The sequence below is a fragment of the Ambystoma mexicanum genome, chromosome 11 (assembly GCF_040938575.1).
Source record: "Ambystoma mexicanum isolate Mex_15411 chromosome 11, UKY_AmexF1_1, whole genome shotgun sequence".
NCBI classification, from domain to species: Eukaryota; Metazoa; Chordata; class Amphibia; order Caudata; family Ambystomatidae; genus Ambystoma; species Ambystoma mexicanum.
In genome coordinates, this window is record NC_090934.1 from 623,161,688 (window position 1) to 623,183,743 (window position 22,056).

The window sequence follows — 22,056 nt, forward strand, 5'->3', positions numbered from 1 at the left end:
ATGTTTTCTTACTAACAGATACTTTACCACTTTTAAAATTCATTATTGACGTGCTCATTTTCTTACCATTCACACTGTGTTTTTGGAACATAATCAATACATATTTATTAAATAGTAGATTTGACAGTGTTGATTGTAAATTACAGCTACAGTCACTGCATTGCATGTCATGGAAAAAAGGTTATTTTTAGAACCATCATTTTTTAACTGAACACACATACACAAATATTTCCTAGAGATCTGGAATTGAATAACAACCTTTCTTACATTGTGGACACATATGATTCCACTTGTAACTAATTCCTCAATACCTATCTACACTAACAGTATCCTTCACTAATAAATCTAAGACAGTCATTAAACATTCCTGACTATCTTCCTGTGTATTTTGAGAACATTTTTGATTTCCACTTGCAACAGCTACTACATTTCAGATTGACAGTGCTGAATGTAAACTGTGTGATTTTTCATCAGCAGATATTTTAAGACATGAACGTTCCACACACAGCTGCTTCTCTGCTGTGGAAGCTATTTCTTGCATCAATTGAGTCATTTGAAACAACATTCAAAAGGCTGCATTATAATAGCATTCAACTCCTGTTTCATTACTAAATCTGCAATGAGAGAATGTTATAGTTCAACAACTCTGTTAAATGTTGTTGTTTTTTAGTCTTTCAAGGACTGATTTCATTTGAATTATATGATATGATATGATATGGCATTTATAACATGCCTATACACAAGTGTTTCAAGGAGCGATGAGGCAGGGAGGGGGGGACATAGGGAAGACAGACAATGATCTTACTAGGCCCGGTATCATTCAGATCGCGCAATTGCATGGGAAGGAGGGAAGGGAAAGTGCTAAGGGCAAGTGCAGTACATGAGATGGTGGAATAATAAGATAAATAAATAAGGGGCCAGCTGGTGGCAAGTGCAAGGTAAGTGCAGAACAAAGTGCTGGGAGGGAGGCTGTAGGGATACAGAGACAGTCCTGTGGTGCAGGGTTGCCAGGGAGGCAGTGCCGGGGGCAGGTGGCTGGGCCAGGGACCGAGATCAGTGACAGTGGCCCGGTGCCGATTCGGTGCAGTTTCAATCAGGAATTTAGCAGGGGAGAGGGGGAGAGAAAGCAGAAGCAAAGAGGAAGGTTTTGAGATGCTTCCAGAACCGGAGACGGTTCTCCTCAAGTTTCAGGGAGGCAGGAAGGCTGTTCCAGAGGGAGGCCCCTGCCGCGGAGAGAGGTGTACCCCCAACTCATTGCTTGGAGAAGTGGCTGACCCTGAGGGAGTTGGAGGTGAATGAGCGAAGAGCTCGAGAAGGAAGATATTTAGGAAGGGAGATTTGAAAGTATGTCGGCCCCAGGCCCCCAAAAGGCCTTGTGGACAATGCAGAGGGTTTTGAACTTAATCTTCGCAGCCACTGGGATCCAGTGAAGAGATTTCAGTCCTGGAGAGATATGGTCCCTGGGCTTGAGGCCAAGAACAAGTATCGCAGTCCTGTTCTGGATGAGTTGCAGTGGGCGGAGAGTAGAGGCAGGCAGATTTAGATAGAGGCTGTTACAGTAGTCCAGCTTAGAGAGAACCAGGGCTCTGGAGACAGTGAGATTCTGGAGAAGTAGAGGAAACGAAAAATACCTCTAAGGAGGTGCAGCTGGTAGTGTAACTTCTTAGAGACGTCAGAAATGTGAGGAGAGAAGGAGAGTGTGGAGGCGTAGATGACCCCGAAGTTTTTTGCCTTGCAGGTAGGAGCAGGAAGAGGGCCTAGACAGGCCGGCCAGAGAGATGCAGGAAAGGAGGGAGTGGGTGTGCCAATGAGTAGAATCTCAGTCTTACTGGCATTAAGGCAGAGGTCATTGGTGGCACACCACTCCTGGATAGCAGACAGACAGTCAGAGATGAGGGAAGGAGAGGAGGAAGCCGAGGATAGCCTGAAAAAGAGCTGGATATCATCCCCATAGCACTAAAAGTTGGGGCAGAGAGTGGTGATGCGGTGGGTACACTGTTTTGATTCTAATACAGTAGCATTGTAGAGTTAAATGTGTTCTCACTGACTCCTTATGTTTCCTGGATGAGTGCTTTGCAGGTACAGGTATATGGTTCAGGTGAGGAGCATACAGAACATGCAACCTATTATATTCTGCAATGCAAGAACTGTCAGCTGTCACTTGTCTTTCATCAAATTTTATTAAAAATAAACCTTCAATTTGTTTCACACGTGAGAAAGCTACATATGACATTTCATCTTTGAACACTGTATGATGAATGTCAATAAGTGCTGCTTCTAAATTCAACCCTTATGATACATGAATAGTTATTGCATAAGTAGAGCACAATGGAAACTGTGCTTTTTTCACAAAGGCATCCTTAAAAAGCATGACATGTGCAGAGGTCAGAGAAATCAAATGAGTTTCTTCTACACGATCACACTTAACTTTAACATGTTCAATATTTGTACTGTGTGGAAAAGTGTGACATGCATTCACTCTTCCCATTCACTCTTCCCATGGCTCTATTGACTAGACCAATTCCTACATTCAAGTTTCTCTTTAACATTACTCATGCATTGATCCACAGTTTTAAAACGCCTCCCAGACCTACTGAACCAATTGAACTCTTAGTTGACGTAATCAAGCTTTTGCTCCATTATCCAACTCTAAAAGCATAATATGACCATCTAAAATATCACATAATTTTATCTCCACACTGTTTTGCTTCTATTACAGTAGCATTGTAGAGTTAAACGTGTTTTTGTTGTCATGCTCCACTGGTAGCATCAACAGGCGATGTAAAGTTAACACCTCCTACATTAAATGCTGCTAATGATGGAGCAGTTACAATGCATGACAAAGAAGAATCAGTTTCATTTTGGCTCATGGCTCTGATTGCATGAATTATACATGATTTACCTATTCTTGTTTCTCCACTAAAATGCAACATTACAGGTTTGTTTTGCACACAAGAACATTCACGCTTTTCATGCAGTAAACCATGTGACAACTGGTTTAAAATAAATAATTTTAAAATAAACTTCTTTTTGCTGTACTTTAAGTTTACTAACAATTTTGTCACAATTTGCATCTGCAACTTTACTTTGTTGCATTGCACTTTCTACTTCCTCCATGGCAAGCTCTGCTTCAGTTTGAATAATTGTCTCACCAAACTGCAAGTACTGTTCAAATCTTGGATATTTAATAAAGCTTTTTTTTTCAGAACATTTTTTTTTAAATATGTCAAAACTTCCAAGCAAATCATTCTCTACATGCCATGTGAAGAACAACTGCAAAAGACAAAAATAAAATAATTCCTTTTTCTCTGTAGTTTGCCCAGTTTCATGTGGTTGGTGAGACTTCCCTTCTCATGTCTTACTAGACAGCCACTACATCCATGCACTTTAAGCTGTCCTCTGTCACTGTTCGCTTCAACATTTCGATGGGAGTAGTTTTGTGCTACTTCATATAAACAAAGATCCTCCAACATTTCAGATCGATTGAGATAATATGTATCAATCAAGTTGTTTTTCAAAATCTGTCAAGCACTAGCTGGTAAAAGACTTAACCAAACTACATGAATGCTATGTCCAACAGAGGCAAACTAGTGAGCCAATCTGCACTGTTGTAGCTACCACACTCTCTATGTGAAAGCATCGTCAAACCAAAGCTTAGTCGTTTCTAAGACTTTTATCTACTGTTAATTCTGCCCATACTTCAACAGTATTACTCTTTTCAGCTTTTGTCATGTATGCTGTAACATAACGAGCAACAGCTGTTGAATCATCAGCAATAAATGTACATCAGTATTTGTATTCCACAGATAAGCAATGACATGATTGTAATAATTAATGAATTGGCATTCCTTAGTTCTTTTTACATGCTATGTATTTCTCGGTGACTTACCCGTAGTCTGGTGTTGAACAGAAGACATTAAACTATTCACTCGACCAACTGGTGTCACAGGCCTTGGAACTCCAAATCTGCACTGAGAGCATTACTTGTATTTACTTTTGTATTTTCTCTGAAAGTACTTTCCACATGAGTGCTTTTGAAATCTTTCCACCATGTTCTGTAGATCAGAATTCATGTGATGAGCTGGAATGGAACAAGAAACATATTTTTCAATGAACTCCATCACACAGACATCACTTTCCTTACTAAACTGAGGAGCATCTTTAATCCACAACAGCATATGTCTATGTGGAGCACCATGTATCTGGCACTCCATCCAAAAGAAATGTTCCACAGTACCTAATGGACCCTTTTCTTCATTATATATCAAGTGTAACATGGCTAAAAATGTGTGATGAAAAAACCGTGATACACTTAAAGGATCCATAGAACACAACTCTCCTGGTGTCATGTGTTTTATATTTTCTTTCTGTGGATTAGTTTCACAAATCCACTCTCTAAGATCATCCCAACCATACCGAGTGCAACTCAAAGTGACAAACCAAGTTGGTGATCCCACGTTTCTGATCATGCATCTAACCTCAGTGTGACTCCTATACCAATATTCTTTAGTTCCACTCCTTGTGGCACAACTATTTGTAGGTTTACCTCTAAAACCTCATTTTTTTCTTTCACCTGTTGCAGCATCTGACATGCAGAATGATTTTGAAATCTAGTTACAGTCTGAAGTTTATAAACAACAGCATAACATAATGTTGAAAATTCACTTTCGTACAATAGTGAAAAATATATTCAACATTGGCGCAGAATCGTGAATCTTCAGAATACATTCTTGCACAACAATATTCTGAAGCAGAGATTCCCACCTTCCAACCATTCAATCTCCCTCCTGTACCACTTGGAAAAAGCATTGGGATACAACAGACTTATAATGTCTTTTCCCAGATACTGATTGGTGCACCTTTCGTTGCTTTCATTTGATACAATTCTAAAATGTCATCCATGACTTCACGTGAGAGTAGAGGATGTATAATGTAATGTTCATACAATCTACTCCCCTCTGCAACAGATAGATGCTGAAACTGACCTTCACTGCTTTTGTTTGTTGACTCAACATCAAGCATAGACAGGTCTGGTTTGGTATAAATCATTGTGCTCAAATAGAAACACCAATGCGTTTTTCACTTTTCCAATATCTATAAGCTGTTGCCAAATGTTCATATCTTTATTCGTGACACTATTTACTAAAACAAACAAAAACATCTACAATGTCATGCTTCACTCCTAGAGTGTTCACATTTTCTTCCAAATTGAGAGGTTAATGCACTACTTTGCCTCTCACCCCTTGCACTAATGATTTCTTAGGCAGATTGGACATCTTTGTTTGCAGCCTGACACTAACTTGGAAAGGATGACCACTTTACCCTGCAATCATTTCAAACATGTTCAATTTTTTAATCACAGAAGGAATATCAGGCACTACGATGTCATTCAAAACACTTCTTAGGGGATTATTTCTTTGATTATAAAACCCAACACAGTGTCTACAAACATAAAGTGCCTCTCTTGTGTCAAATCATTCTTCTACAAATGAACACAGATAACGTTATTTCCAAACATCTTCTATAGTGTGTTTAAATTTCTCCTCAATGTACACTAGTTGCACTTGAGACTTATAAAAAGTGTGTCGACAAGATATGCAAACAATGTCAGATGTTTCAGTAGATTACAACTCAAACATTGCAATACTTATTTTATACTGTTGAAAAATCTGATCCTTTGAAAGCATAGGATCATCATTTACACTTCTTGTAAGTGTTTCATCCACATACACATACTCTTTTAAATGCATCATATTTGTCATTTGCATTATAGAAACTAAACTTTCTACAGTTCCAGTCAAAAGTATTTTATTTAAAACTCCAAGAGGCATACTTGGTGTTTTGAACTCAAACAGTTTAACTACAAGGTATCTCATTTTGTTATGATCATCTACTTTTATCAGGACAAACTACAGAATGTTTTTTCACAAACTTCACAGTCATCTATTCTTTGTAGAATCTTAATCTTGATCTGTCTTTGAACATTATCATTTGTGTGAAAATCATGCAAAAATCTCTTTAAAACTTCACAAGAAAACTTATTGCTATTGCACAAAACAGTGCATATCCAAACCTCACAATCCTTCTTTGATTTTATCTTTGACTGTCCTACACTTACCATTTCTGTTTTATTACACAGTATAATTTCTTCTTTTTAGAAATCACACCATTACAGACTTCATAGCTACACCCACTCTCATCAATAGCAAGGGGAACATTATTTCATTGATTATAACACCCCTCATTAAAAAATCATTCTGAATGAGAAGTGTGTTTCCACTCTCCACCGAACACAACACAACAGTTGTCACATCTAAGTACATGAACTTTTTCTATATTTGTATAGAATGGTGTGGTCAATTTAAGTAATTGCATACATTTATTTAATATGACAATGAACAATTTTCTTTTCATACCAAAAGATTTCTTAAATATTACTTCTACTTTTTTCTTTTGTGAAAAACACTTTACCACTTATCTAGATTTTGCTTTCACATATCTCCGAAGAGTTCTAAAAATTTGAGAGTGATACATTTTCCTATATATATATATTTATTCCTCTGTTTCAAATTAATAGCACATTCGCTACCTTTTCTTCTAGAAATCTTTCTTTTTTACTAGCAAGTAACACATTTGATACATGTTTTCTTTTTTTTCTTTCAAGAAAAACATTCTCAATTCCATGATTATATTCTATTGGCACATCCCCTATATGAAATTGCACATTTTCAAATGTATTATCGATAATAATTATTGTATTATCTACAGGATTTGTATCTAACACTACTTTTTGAAATCTTACACTGTAGAAATGTACTTCACTGCAGACAATCATTCTTATGGCTTGTTGCTATTGCCTTCTTGATGGCATCTTACAAAAAAGCTGTATAAAAAAATTGGGATAGTGAAGGTCAAGCATTGGGCTTCTTTACATTTTCACCCCATAATATAATTTCCGTGCCCAGGCTGACAGACAGAAACACGGATTAACGGATCGCCAGTCCGGGCTTTGTAGTGCGAAGCAAAACAAGGGCTTCAGTCAAAGCTGTAGGACTTAAAACCATGTGGCCACCCATCAGCCCAGACGCAATAGACAGTCGCAACTCGGAATCTGCTGAGATCCAAATAATTTTCCTTTCTTTTATTCCTGACAGGAGATGTGCTCACGTGGAGCACATCTCTCCTCACAAAAAATCATTGCCATTGCTATTTGAGACACAAACAAACTATGTCCCTTTTCACATGACAGCGACCATGAAAAACATGTTCCAAAATGGACACTGTGATTCGAAAAAGGAACCTTCATACTAATCATTAATACTCAACAAAACATATCAACATGTACATCCCTCCTCCACTACTCAGCCCCACTATCAGTACAGTTTGAATCGCCAAGTGCCCTGGAACACCCCATAACTCTACCTACCAAACCTAATCAATAATACAGTAATCCCATATCACTATACATTTCTTAATTAATACCTCACATAACTTCAGAGTCCAATTCCCAAGCAACTTTTAAATAGAAGAAATGTTCACTGGAAACAGCATAACAACAATTGCTGTCATTTCCTCTTTCACATTCATCAAAGCATTCTAAAATAATATGTAACACATCTTTTCTTTCATATACCAACCAACTATGCATTCATCTCTGTTATGGCCTCAATGCATAAGTATCATGATAAGAAAACATAGCTCAAAGATAATGCACTGCCACCTAGTTGCTCAACCCAGCTCAGGTTTTCACACCATAGAATCATCTACAACAACTGTAGGCCACCTCTAGGCACCCACCTTTAAGTTTACTCCTGGTCACATAACTGGGCCTTGCCATACCCTTGCATCTCTCACCACCCATTTAATAAGTCCTCCTTAGCCATCCTCATCATAAACATGCAAAATTAACCACCTCACCTGTTTCCACATATTTAAGCATCATATGCCAATGGCCTGACCCACTATCTACCTTTCACATACACAATAATTACTACTATTATTATGTCCTCCCTTCACTGCCCATCCCCACTACACTAGGGTTTGAATATCCAAGTACCCTGGCCAACCCCATAAATCTATTTATAAAACCCAACACAGTGTCTACAAACATAAAGTGCCTCTCTTGTGTCAAATCATTCTTCTACAAATGAACACAGATAACGTTATTTCCAAACATCTTCTATAGTGTGTTTAAATTTCTCCTCAATGTACACTAGTTCACTTGAGACTTATAAAAAGTGTGTCGACAAGATGTGTTTAAATTTCTCCTCAATGTACACTAGTTGCACTTGAGATTTATAAAAAGTGTGTCGACAAGATATGCAAACAATGTCAGATGTTTCAGTAGATTACAACTCAAACATTGCAATACTTCTTTTATACTGTTGAAAAATCTGATCCTTTGAAAGCATAGGATCATCATTTACACTTCTTGTAAGTGTTTCATCCACATACACATACTCTTTTAAATGCATCATATTTATCATTTGCATTATAGAAACTAAACTTTCTACAGTTCCAGTCAAAAGTATTTTATTTAAAACTCCAAGAGGCATACTTGGTGTTTTGAACTCAAACAGTTTAACTACAAGGTATCTCATTTTGTTATGATCATCTACTTTTATCAGGACAAACTACAGAATGTTTTTTCACAAACGTCACAGTCATCTATTCTTTGTAGAATCTTAATCTTGATCTGTCTTTGAACATTATCATTTGTGTGAAAATCTTGCAAAAACCTCTTTAAAACTTCACAAGAAAACGTATTGCTATTGCACAAAACAGTGCATATCCATACCTCACAATCCTTCTTTGATTTTATCTTTGACTGTCCTACACTTTCCATTTCTGTTTTATTACACAGTATAATTTCTTCTTTTTAGAAATCACACCATTACAGACTTCATAGCTACACCCACTCTCATCAATAGCAAGGGGAACATTATTTCATTGATTATAACACCCCTCATTAAAAAATCATTCTGAATGAGAAGTGTGTTTCCACTCTCCACCGAACACAACACAACAGTTGTCACATCTAAGTACATGAACTTTTTCTATATTTGTATAGAATGGTGTGGTCAATTTAAGTAATTGCATACATTTATTTAATATGACAATGAACAATTTTCTTTTCATACCAAAAGATTTCTTAAATATTACTTCTACTTTTTTCTTTTGTGAAAAACACTTTACCACTTATCTAGATTTTGCTTTCACATATCTCCGAAGAGTTCTAAAAATTTGAGAGTGATACATTTTCCTATATATATATATTTATTCCTCTGTTTCAAATTAATAGCACATTCGCTACCTTTTCTTCTAGAAATCTTTCTTTTTTACTAGCAAGTAACACATTTGATACATGTTTTCTTTTTTTTCTTTCAAGAAAAACATTCTCGATTCCATGATTATATTCTATTGGCACATCCCCTATATGAAATTGCACATTTTCAAATGTATTATCGATAATAATTATTGTATTATCTACAGGATTTGTATCTAACACTACTTTTTGAAATCTTACACTGTAGAAATGTACTTCACTGCAGACAATCATTCTTATGGCTTGTTGCTATTGCCTTCTTGATGGCATCTTACAAAAAAGCTGTATAAAAAAATTGGGATAGTGAAGGTCAAGCATTGGGCTTCTTTACATTTTCACCCCATAATATAATTTCCGTGCCCAGGCTGACAGACAGAAACACGGATTAACGGATCGCCAGTCCGGGCTTTGTAGTGCGAAGCAAAACAAGGGCTTCAGTCAAAGCTGTAGGACTTAAAACCATGTGGCCACCCATCAGCCCAGACGCAATAGACAGTCGCAACTCGGAATCTGCTGAGATCCAAATAATTTTCCTTTCTTTTATTCCTGACAGGAGATGTGCTCACGTGGAGCACATCTCTCCTCACAAAAAATCATTGCCATTGCTATTTGAGACACAAACAAACTATGTCCCTTTTCACATGACAGCGACCATGAAAAACATGTTCCAAAATGGACACTGTGATTCGAAAAAGGGACCTTCATACTAATCATTAATACTCAACAAAACATATCAACATGTACATCCCTCCTCCACTACTCAGCCCCACTATCAGTACAGTTTGAATCGCCAAGTGCCCTGGAACACCCCATAACTCTACCTACCAAACCTAATCAATAATACAGTAATCCCATATCACTATACATTTCTTAATTAATACCTCACATAACTTCAGAGTCCAATTCCCAAGCAACTTTTAAATAGAAGAAATGTTCACTGGAAACAGCATAACAACAATTGCTGTCATTTCCTCTTTCACATTCATCAAAGCATTCTAAAATAATATGTAACACATCTTTTCTTTCATATACCAACCAACTATGCATTCATCTCTGTTATGGTCTCAATGCATAAGTATCATGATAAGAAAACATAGCTCAAAGATAATGCACTGCCACCTAGTTGCTCAACCCAGCTCAGGTTTTCACACCATAGAATCATCTACAACAACTGTAGGCCAACTCTAGGCACACACCTTTAAGTTTACTCCTGGTCACATAACTGGGCCTTGCCATACCCTTGCATCTCTCACCACCCATTTAATAAGTCCTCCTTAGCCATCCTCATCAAAAACATGCAAAATTAACCACCTCACCTGTTTCCACATATTTAAGCATCATATGCCAATGGCCTGACCCACTATCTACCTTTCACATACACAATAATTACTACTATTATTATGTCCTCCCTTCACTGCCCATCCCCACTACACTAGGGTTTGAATATCCAAGTACCCTGGCCAACCCCATAAATCTATTTTAGCAAACCTCATTAATAACACTGTGCCCCTCATCACACTACAGACCCCCATTCATTTTACATCTCCTTATAGTGCATTATGTAACAACATATTGCATTACATAGCATTAAACCCAAATAGAATCCTGCCCTTCCAAAGCACACCATTTCCAAGCAAATTGTGAAACAGACAAATATAGTTGTTGATTATTATTTCTAAAAGCCCAGGTGCACTGCCTCATACAACATCTCAATTTTAAACCCACATTCAAACACTTCCACAATACGAAGACAGTACACAATCAAAAATATAGGGTCTCAGCAAAACAGCTTAATATCCAAATACAAATCACAAACACAGCCACATTATTGGTCAAGTGTAGATTTATACTGCATGGTTCACACTAGGGTTTCTTATTACACCCACAATCATATTACATCTTCCAAAGTCAATGGGAAACAACCTTTATTATGAAAAATGTTTGTCACACATAACCATTGCATAATGTCATACAGCTTCATCATTCTCCTAAAACACTGAAGTAAAATATGGAAAACCCTTCTTGCCAAACAATACTGATAACTGACTCAATCAGACACCTAAACATACTTTAAACACTATGAGTCACCTTCAGCTGCTCCAAGTCATGAATAGATCTTCACAATAGCCAAACACAGAACATGTGCACACTCTGAATTGTGGAAGCAGAATGCGAAAAGTACATCAAAAGGTCACTTTCATAAATAAATAGCACAAAAAGAGGATTGTAGAAAGCAAACAAATAAAATGCCCATACAACCCAAATCAATCAATGCACTCCAACACAATCCTTCCAAAGAATACTATATACAACATGTGCACACTATATACAAATAAAACATTCCCCCCTAATTTGCCAAATTTCATATCAGCGGCTATAACTCTGGTTGCACGACAAAAACCCACCTATGGACACAGTTGTATGTACATTTTTCAAATGTGCTGAAAAACACATTTATAAAGGTTTCAAATAAATTCACACTAGCCTTCAGGTAAGACCATCCAAACAGAAACACATGTGCAAATCTGTGCTAAAGCAACCATAATATAATATGATCACTGCACCAAAATACAGATACAACCAACAGGTTCATACCCGCGGCTACCCAAGTCAGCCACAAAGTATAACGTACAATTGGAGTGTTCATAGCCGCGGATCGAGTCAACCGCCAGTAGTCTTGGATGCCCATAACTCTTTTACAGATTCAAAAAGACATATTAACAAGGTATATCAATTGAAACAACATAAAGGTACATATGCGGGCATAGAATCAGAAACACACGCGAAATTGTGTTGTGTAAAACCAATGCAACAAATGATCAATGCACAGAAATTGGAATTGCCAGATCCGCGGCTAAGGCGGTAGACATAGATACAGCTACACCTGCCAAAAATACACAACGTCTCATTGGTTTAGTGGTACCCTATCGCTATAATCTGTCTGACAGCGCATGATGTTTTATTTGCTGCTATCGTAACTGTGGCTATTTTTGAAAAAAGTTATCAAAGGTATTTTCCTATTCCAATATACCTAAAAAGTTCTCTGGGTGGATCTTAAAAGAGCCTTTGTGTTCTTTTAACAATATATAACCCAACAATGTATTTTCAATCAAAAAATGACTCTCCACCTCTATTACAAAAACCAAATCTTGGAACCTTTCTCTGCGCTCTTTCTTTAGATGATTAATTAATGTTCTTTTCCAGAATTGCAAAAAAACATGTACTCCTTGTCACAAATATTTCTCGACAATTGCAGCATGTACCTCTCATTTGAAACACTTCATTAAGAATAATATTATAGAACCAAAAAAACCTTGTAAGCTAATGGTTTGAAAACACATCACCTATGCCCTCAACATCACTATGAAACCCATTCTCAAAATTCTCTCCACCATCTTCTGAACAATGAAAATCTTCTCCTTCTAAAATTGACTGCATGTTTCAAATATCCAATCAAACAATAAATATACCCCAAACATACCACAATCTCCTGCAACTACACTTCACACTCAAAGAATAAAAATACACTATGTGGAAAAACTCTTAATGCGATAATACAATCTAATCTACAGTTCTATTGACCTATATGAACATCACTCAAAAAAATACATTCTCTGAGAGGTTCAACAATTCAACATCATCTGATATACTTGACATCGTATTGGCAGCCACCCACCACACAGTCAATGAACAACCAATCAGAAAGTACATACACACATCCCACCTTCTCTCCTCATGTAGTCTTCCTCCATTGCTAATTCTAATATCTGAAGAGACAATCAGTATTTCTTTCTACCACACTAAAATGGATAACTACATTTGACAGCATATGCAAGAGATAGAGAAAATTGCTCTCTGCGTACATACATGTCTTTGAAAAGAAGGAAACATCCTATTGTCCAAACATTTCTTTTTACTTCTGCATGTTTGTCAAAGTGGATGTTGACAAACTGAATGTTGTTGTCATGTGGATATGTTTAGAAGTCAACAACTGTACCAATTGCTTCCCTGACTAATCCTTGTTCTCTGTCAAGGTTACGTTTTAAGATTACTCTGCAGTTTGGACACACAATCAATAATTTTTTATTCCAATCCAGCTGTGTTGGAGATATTGTTCTAAGCTATTTAGTTGTGCTTTTGCTTGTTGACACCTACGCAGTGTCATGCTGTGCACTTCTAGTTGCCTGTGGAGCTGATATGCATTATTGGTTGCATGACTTTTATCAACATTGTCCCATTGAAATGACTACAGCTTGCAAGGGATGGCATTAAGGGCATGCATTTTAGATTTTGTTGAGTTAATTGTTCCATGGCATCAGGAGCAGATGTGCTTCATCCAAATAGCTCATGGATTAGTCTACTATTTAAGATGGATTTTAAATCTTCAGTAAGCAGACAAGTTGTAATATTAGCATAGGTGAGGTCTGCAGACTGACCCATTTTTTAAGTAAGTTCTCTGTAGTGAAAATGTTGCCAGAGATTTACATTTCCAATGCTGCCAAGGGTTTTGCAGCACTGTTTGTGTCCTAATGTTTTGAAAATAGGTGACTATTCACTGGTGTTCACTGTAGGAGGTTTTCAAAAACAATAACATGTTTTCCTCCAAACCATTCTTCGTAGTTGGTTTTTAGGACTTCTTGCATTCTGAGATGAATTAAATCCAACATGAGTTTGGACACCATGCTTACTTCATTTATCAAGAGCACTTTCCTTTGTTTTAGAATTCTGTGTACCTCAGTTTCAGCCTCTGCTGACAATTTGTTGTTTTCTAATTTGTTTTGGTGTTCTACAGGGAGCAGTAGTAGTCGTTGTAAAGTGACACCACCTATATTGTAAGCAGCTAAAGCAATGGGGCTGTTACAACAGCTGAAAGCTTCCTGTTTGTTAAGTCTTGTAGAAATGTGCTGATTATTTTAATTAAGAATGTTTTGCCAGAATCAGCTTCACCACATAGATACAGGAGTGGACGTTTATAATGTTTACAGCTACAAGATATAGGGCCTCATTATGAAGTTGGAGGTAGCCTTGAACTCGCATCCGGGTCTGGCACCCACGAATGGGCAATTACTGGGCTATTCCGGCCCAGCTGGAACCAGCAATTGTCCTTTCGTGGGTGTCGGCCGCAGTAGATCCCCATTCCTATAGGGCTCAATGGGAATGGGGAGGGTGGTAGCACCTGCACTGTTAATAACGGTACCAGTGCTACCATCATGTTGTACTCGTGGGTGCCGGTATGGCTGCAAGGGCACCTGCGAGCACAACTCCTAGTATGGCAGTAAGGTAGCAATGGTGCCGGTAGTGATACCGGCACTGTTGTTGTCTTACCGCCATACTCGTAATGAGGCCCATAGTTTCATGTTTAAAACCATGTTCGAGTTCTTAAGTGACTTCTAGATAAATGGTGAGTTGTTCCTCATTTAGCTGTGATTTGAGCACTGAAAAGTCTGCTTCTGATTGTTAAGATTGAAATTGTATTTTCTACCTCAGTCATGGCTATTTTTACTTACTTTAGAATGAGTGATTCTCCAAGTGGTACTGCGCTTCCTGTGAGGGAAGGGTGACTGCTCAGAGGAGTGTCTTTATCTAGTAGAACTTCAATTTCTTCCTCTTGTTGGTGTTCATTGTCCAACATTTGCTTAAATTGTTGGAAATTGACATGTATTATACTGCTTTCATTTGCCTTGGAAATATTCCAGTATTGGAAATGTAAATCTCTGGCAACATGTCAGTACAGATACTAACTCAAAACATGTGTCTTTCTGCAGGCCTCATCTATGCTAACATTTTAATAAGCATTTAAACTAGTCTGCTTACAAAAGATGAAAACTCCAACTTAAATACTAGAGTAATATATTAGCTAAATGGGCAAAACACATCTGCTCCTGATGTCATGGAAAAATTAATTCAACAACATCTAAAATGCATGTTCTTAATGCCAACCCTTGTAAGCTGCAGTCAATTCATCAAGACAATGTGAAAAAAAGAAATGCATCCCATACTGAATATCAGCCCCACAGACAAACTAGGAGTGCACAGCATGACACTCCCTATGTGTCAACAAGCAACAAGCAATAACATGACTAAGTTCACTCAATGGTCTATTCCTAATTAACAAAGTGAACACTCACATTCCTAATGAATGATTTATATATGTATTCTTACCACATTGATAATCCATTCCATTTCCCCAGCTTCTTCAGAATCCAAATCATGGCATATTATACCATATTTGGAATTCAGACAATCATTCCAGCATGCAAATCAACTCACATTGCCAATATGTCATAGTACTACTAATGCTTCTCATGTACAATGGAGATGGTACCAAAAATAACTAAACCTACTAGCTACACACACGGCCAAGTATCACTTGGAAAGAAAACCTTCACAACAGTAGGCATAATATACCACACTGGTGCCACAACCATTTCATGGCACTGTACTGCATATACCAAAAAATAAGTGGTTGGTTTGAATGTAACAACACCTCTGTTACTCCAAAACATAGGTGCCCACTTAATTTTCCTACAACCCAAATTTACTCACTAAACTGTAGCACAACAAACAGTAAGTATACGGCAACAGGTATCTAACTACATCCATAATGCTACAATAGTACTTTTAAAAGTCAAGATAGTTAAAAACAATTCACTTCATTGCAATACACTTGAAATACACCATCACAATTTATGTTACTACAAAACTTCTTCTAAAGTCTAATGTAGTTAGAATACACCAACAGGTACCTAGCCACTTTAAACATTTCCTTAATAACAACACACTTCAAACAAACATACTATCACACTTACGCTGATATAAAACGCAGTGTTTTTTTTAATCCTCTTTGGATTTGTTTTAGCAATGACCCAATGAATTATTCAAGTCAATACAACAACAGTGTACCACATACTAATGTTGTACCAAATATAGCACATAAAATATACTGTTTATGAGGGTCAGAAAAAGTAAATGTATATGTAAAATTGTATGTTACTAAAACTTGTCAACTATCCTGCTTCAATAATTATACTGTTTTTTTTTAGAGAAAACGAACCAGAGATTCCAGCTTTACTACTTTATACAACTAAGTAACCATACCAACTGTAAACAAATGCATATTCCATAAGCACTATCCACAATTCTACTACAGTCATAAATACCACATACTTTCTACTCCCCCCAGAGTACCTATAATTACTATACACATATTACTATAATGTTTGTGAACAGTGGCCAGATTCTTGGGGCCATGGTCTATGGCCATGCCCGCATAAATATGGCCACTGGCCACAACCACCACCACAATATAACTAAACCATATAACAAGTACATACAATAAACTTGCAAATAAGGAAACGCGCCACCCTGAAACGGCAGCCATTTTACTAGTGTCCGCATACTCGAAATTGACGGCAGAATCGGCGGCTCTAGCAGATCCTTTATTCACCTATAAGAACAGCTCCATATCATCTCCATTCCATTCCCCTGTCCTCTCTATGCCCTCTTTTAGCCATCAAATAACCTCAAATGTGTTTTCCAAGCTACTCGTTCACAGTGCTGTTCACCGACTACTGCAGTGTCCGCGTAGCGGGTGGCACCTGCACCTGCTTTTTTCACATAGAAAAACAGCACCATCCCATCTCTACTCCCCCCCATCATTACCAGCCCCTCTTTTGACCACCAAATAACTCTAAATGTGTGTTCCCCACCACACTGTCTGCGGACACTGGTGTCTGTGCGCAGATCCAACATGGTGATAATTTCCCAAAATACGATGCACCTCACACTTTTCACCATCCAATCAACGGGCGCGTCCCATGCCGCTGCTGTGCCAGGTCCAAGGCACCAGGGACTTGCTGTGTAAACTGCTGTCCCAGACCCAAAGGGTGTCATGCAGCTGATGCAACTGGCACATCCCCAGTGGCTGATGCCATGCACCAGGCCACTAGTGGTCCGGCATGTGTGGCCCAGAGTGGTTCCTGCCACACAGGGTCAACGCCAATGCCACATGCCAAGAAGGCAAAGATGGTTGTCTTGTGAGTTGGTGTTTGCATGTTTCAGTTTGTTCTTGTCTGCATATCTTTCCTTCAGGGAATGATGTCTATTTAATGTGATGAAATTTGACTGTGAACTTCATGCCAGGGGGACAGGTAAGATGTTGACTTATATTGATCGTTATGCGAGTTTGAAGAACTTGTGGGTCAATAATGCACTTCTTATGTACACCCCACAATAGGAACATGTTTGTGCACATCATGCTCAATATGGGACATGTTTGCATGTATTGACAGTTGTGCTTGTTGCACTTTGTGTACATGGGAAAGGCTGAGGCCATGTCTGGCTTGCAGCTCAGACAAGCTTCTGTATTTATGAATGCTTACACATTTGACCGGTATGTTACTTACTCAGATCCACCAGCGCACAAGGGGGCCACTACAGTGGGTATAGTGCACAGTAATATAATCCTTTTACTTTACATATGGGATTTCTTTTAAGAAACAGGGGTGATTTAATGGAATGGCTGTCATGATGGAAGTGAGGGACTCCCTCTTCAATATGTTTCTCCTGGAAACGCAATATGAAATGTGTTTTAGTTCTAAGGGATGCACACAATGTAGCACTTCCAAGGACACATTCTCAGGGTGGTTTGGTGGGCGCAATTGATTGGGCATTTGTCATCATTGAATGGCACCTAGAATGTGGCAGGGCTGTGTGAACTCCACAGGGGATGGATTTTAGGTGCAGAATGTAGCCACAAGCTGGGTACGGGCTACCTCGCCAAGTAGCAGGCCTGTGGGTGTGGATGGGGTGCCACCACCATGTCCACTGGGACGCCACGCTGTGTTGCAACATTGTGCAGGACACAAGCTGCAACTATGATCCTGCACACTACTGGTGGTGCATATAGCAACTCACCACCAGAGTGGTCATGGGAGCAGAGGGTAGGCACTGCCCCTGGAGAGGTGAGAATGTTTGTCATTGATGTTTAATTGTCTGTGCCTGCCTGCAACCTGCTGTTTCCTTGTGCCAGCTGCCACACTTTTGCCTCCACTGTACTACCTATTGATATTTATTTCTATCGCGCTCATATACAAGTGTTTCAGAGCGCAACAAGGCAAGGGAGGGGAACAGGGGAGAAACAGCGATCTTACTTGGCCCAGTGACAGTGAGAACAAGCAAGGTCATGGTAGAGGGGTAGGGGAAAAGTGCATGGAACGGGGGAGAAGTGGAAAGTGCGAAGCAAAGGAGAAACAGATAAATAACAATAAATAAATAATAAAGGAAACAAACAGTTTTAGTGCAGCCAGCAATTTGCAAGTGCTAGGTTTAAGGCAGCAGACAGGGTAGGTCTGATAAGTGCAGGAAGAAAAAGGGGGGGCTGTATGGGTACAGATACAGACCCCAGTGCAAGGGGTGGGCCGGAGGCAGTGCGGGAGGGTGGCAGGGTGAGCAGGTACCTGGGCCCGGAGGACAGAGGGTGGCCAGGTGCACGGTGCCAAGAGAGAACAGATCAGCAGGGGAGAGGGGGAGCGAAGGCAGAAGAAAAGAGGAAGGTCTTGATGTGCTTTCGGAACCAGAGATGGTTCTCCTAAAGTTTTAGAGTGGCAGGGAGACTGTTCCAGAGGGAGGCCCCAGCCGAAGACAGAGATCTACCCCCAGCTTGTTTCTTTGAAAAATGACTGACCCTGAGGGAGTTGGAGGTAGAGGAGTGAAGAGCTCGAGAGGGGAGGTATTTGTGGAGGGATAGCCGAAGGTATTTTGGACCCAGGCCCCAGAAAGCCTTGTAGACAATGAGAGGGTTTTGAATTTAATCCTTGCATCCACTGGGAGCCAATGGAGAGATTTCACAGCTGGAGAGATACGATCCCAGGGCTTGAGGCCAAGGACAAGTCTTGCAGTCCTGTTCTGGATTAGTTGCAGAGGGTGGAGAGTAGAGGCAGGTAGATTTAGAAAGAGGCTGTTACAATAGTCCAAGCTAGAGAAAACCAGAGCTTGGGATACCATGAGCTTCTGGGGGAAGGAAAGGAAAGGCAGAGTACCTCTGAGGAGGTGCAGTCGGAAATGTGACTTTTTAGAGACCTCAGAGATGTGGGCGAAGAAGGAAAGGGTGCAGTCAAAGATGACCTAGAGGTTCTTAGCCTCGCAGGTGGGGGTAGGAGGAGGGCCAAGGGAGGCGGGCCAGAGAGTAAGGGGAAAGGATGGTGAAGTTGTGCTGATGAGGAGGATCTCCGTCTTATTGGCATTCAGACAAAGATCATTGGCGGCACACCAATCTTGAATGGCAGTTAGGTAATCAGAGATAAGAGAGGGAGAGGAGGTGGCAGAGGGCAGCCTGAAAATGAGTTGAGTGTCGTCAGCGTAGCATTGGAAATTTGAGCAGAAAGTGGCAATGCAGTGGGTGAGAGTTGCCAGGTATTGGTTGAAAAGCCAGGGCGAGAGATTAGACCCCTGCGGAATACCACAGGTAGAGAGGAAGATAGATGAAAGGAAGGACCCAAGTTGGACCTGGGAGGGTCGATCTGAGAGGAAAGAGTTCAGCCAGGCCTGCCTCTTCCACCCCTGCAAAGACCACTGTTGCTCCACAACTCTCATTCAGGACCTGGGAAGACCATCCCTCCCTTGTGGGTCTCATGTCTGCCCCATCTGCGTCATGTGGTGAGGGCAGCACCCCCACATTGAAGCAGAGGTCACCCAACTTCACTGACAGTTGGGATCCTGGTGGATCAGGTCCTGGATGCCTATGATGACCTGTACAACCCAAGGACGCAGCTGGGCTGGGATGACATCACGACCGCCATAAATACAAAGGGGGTGGCAGTCCGCACCAGGGGCCAGGTGTGGAAATGTTGGGATGAGCTCAAGACCCGCAGCCATATCAAGGTGTGGCATCCCTCGAGACGGAACCCACCATGGAGGTGCACAATGCAGGCTCCAACTGCTTTCATTGGACACAGCTGCGGCTACTTGAGAGGTTCTACTTGGCCTGAAAGAAACGTCTTGATTATACTGGTGAGTACCCGTGTGGGATTATGCCCTACAGCATATTTGTGGCTTGCATGCTTGCATGTATCACATCCTGTTTGTGTCTTATGTGTTGTGAGTTGCAGCTGATTGGCATCTCAGGGCAATGGTAGACATTAGTTGTGTATGACATAGCATAGTAGCAATTGCGTGTCGACTGGTGTATGGTGCAGCAATGTCTTGTAGTTGGTCACATGCAGGGTGTGTGGATGGTGGAATTGCTTGAATATGGCAGATGTAGAGTGGATGGGTTGTGGCCATATGAGTTACATGCATGTTGTAAAATTCTATGTGTGGTAGGACTGGCAGTACACGCATGCAAGTACAGGTGATGGATGTGACACAAGTGCTCAAATGTCTGCATGTGTGCATTGTGTGTGACTCAGTTCATGGATGTCACATGATGACTGACGTGCCATGTTAATTTGTCGTATGTTGACATCCATTGTCAAACATGACTGATGCCAATAGTTTGTCTCCTATGTTCCTACAATTGCTGCAGCTCATGGAGAGGGTGGAGGAGTCGTCATGGAGCATCATGGCAGAGACAATACCGCCAGGCGTAAGTGCATTCCTCCTAAAAGCCAACTTCAGCCCGCCTCATCTGAGGGTAAGTCGGCTGAGGGTGTGCATGGTCCATTGATGCTGGTGGGACATCCCAGGAGGTTGATATGGAAGGGGCTCCTCATTGGCTGTGGTCCAAGGAGCAGGGACGGAGGGGCCATCCAGGGAGGAAGGTACTCTGTATTCATCAAGGGAGATGGAGGTGATGGAGGAGGAGGAGGAAGATGAAGCCCACCGCACAGGGTTGGGTGGAGCTATCCAGTAGGGGATTCAGGCTGCAACCCTGTAATAGGGACAGGAGGATGTGCAGCGCAGAATGGAGGGCACTGACCAAGCTCCTGTCCCTGATCCATCTGATGCAGCACAGATTCAACTCGTGAATATCTCCACCCGGGCTGACCCCCCTTTGGGACTATGATTCTCACCCCAGATCTTTTGCACGTCCTGCTGGCTGGGATTCCGTTGTGGGTGGGCCTGAACCGTGATGAAGTGAGGGAAATTTGTGAGGGGCTCTCAGATCATCATGGTTCAATGAGCAACTCCCTGACCCAGCTGGCACATGCACTGCTCTCCTGTGGTCTGTGTGCACTAGCAAGGTCAGCTGCCCACTCCTCCACTGCCCCCTCTGTGCCCCAGTCATCCTCCGGGGGAGCCTTCCTTGCCGGTTCCCATCACGGCCCACTCTACTCCTGTTGTGCCCACTGCACCCTGTCTGGTGGTTGGAACATCCCTGCCTGAGGAAGATGTCCAAGGGAGTACAGTGGAGGTGGTGGCTGTGCCTGACTAGGCTCCTACACAGGACCAGGCATCAGTGGGACAACTGGCACAGCATGACAGAGCTGGCATCGTACCCACCAATCAAACAACATCAAGATGGCGGCGGTGCATGTGCAGGGCATGCTGGAACAGGCAGCTGCACCATGGCAGTGGTCAGGGTCACTCTTCCCTGGGCCAATTACAATCGAGGAGCCAAGATGCACACAGGTCAACGGTGACCAGGCAGGAGGAACACCACTGCTCAAGTGATATGGTGTGTGTCCAGGTAGAAATGAGGATGCTGCTTGTCGCACAGAGGTGGGTCCAGATCCTGGAAGAAACTTGCAGGGATGCAGGGGTGCTGGAGAGGAGGATGAGAGACAGTCTGC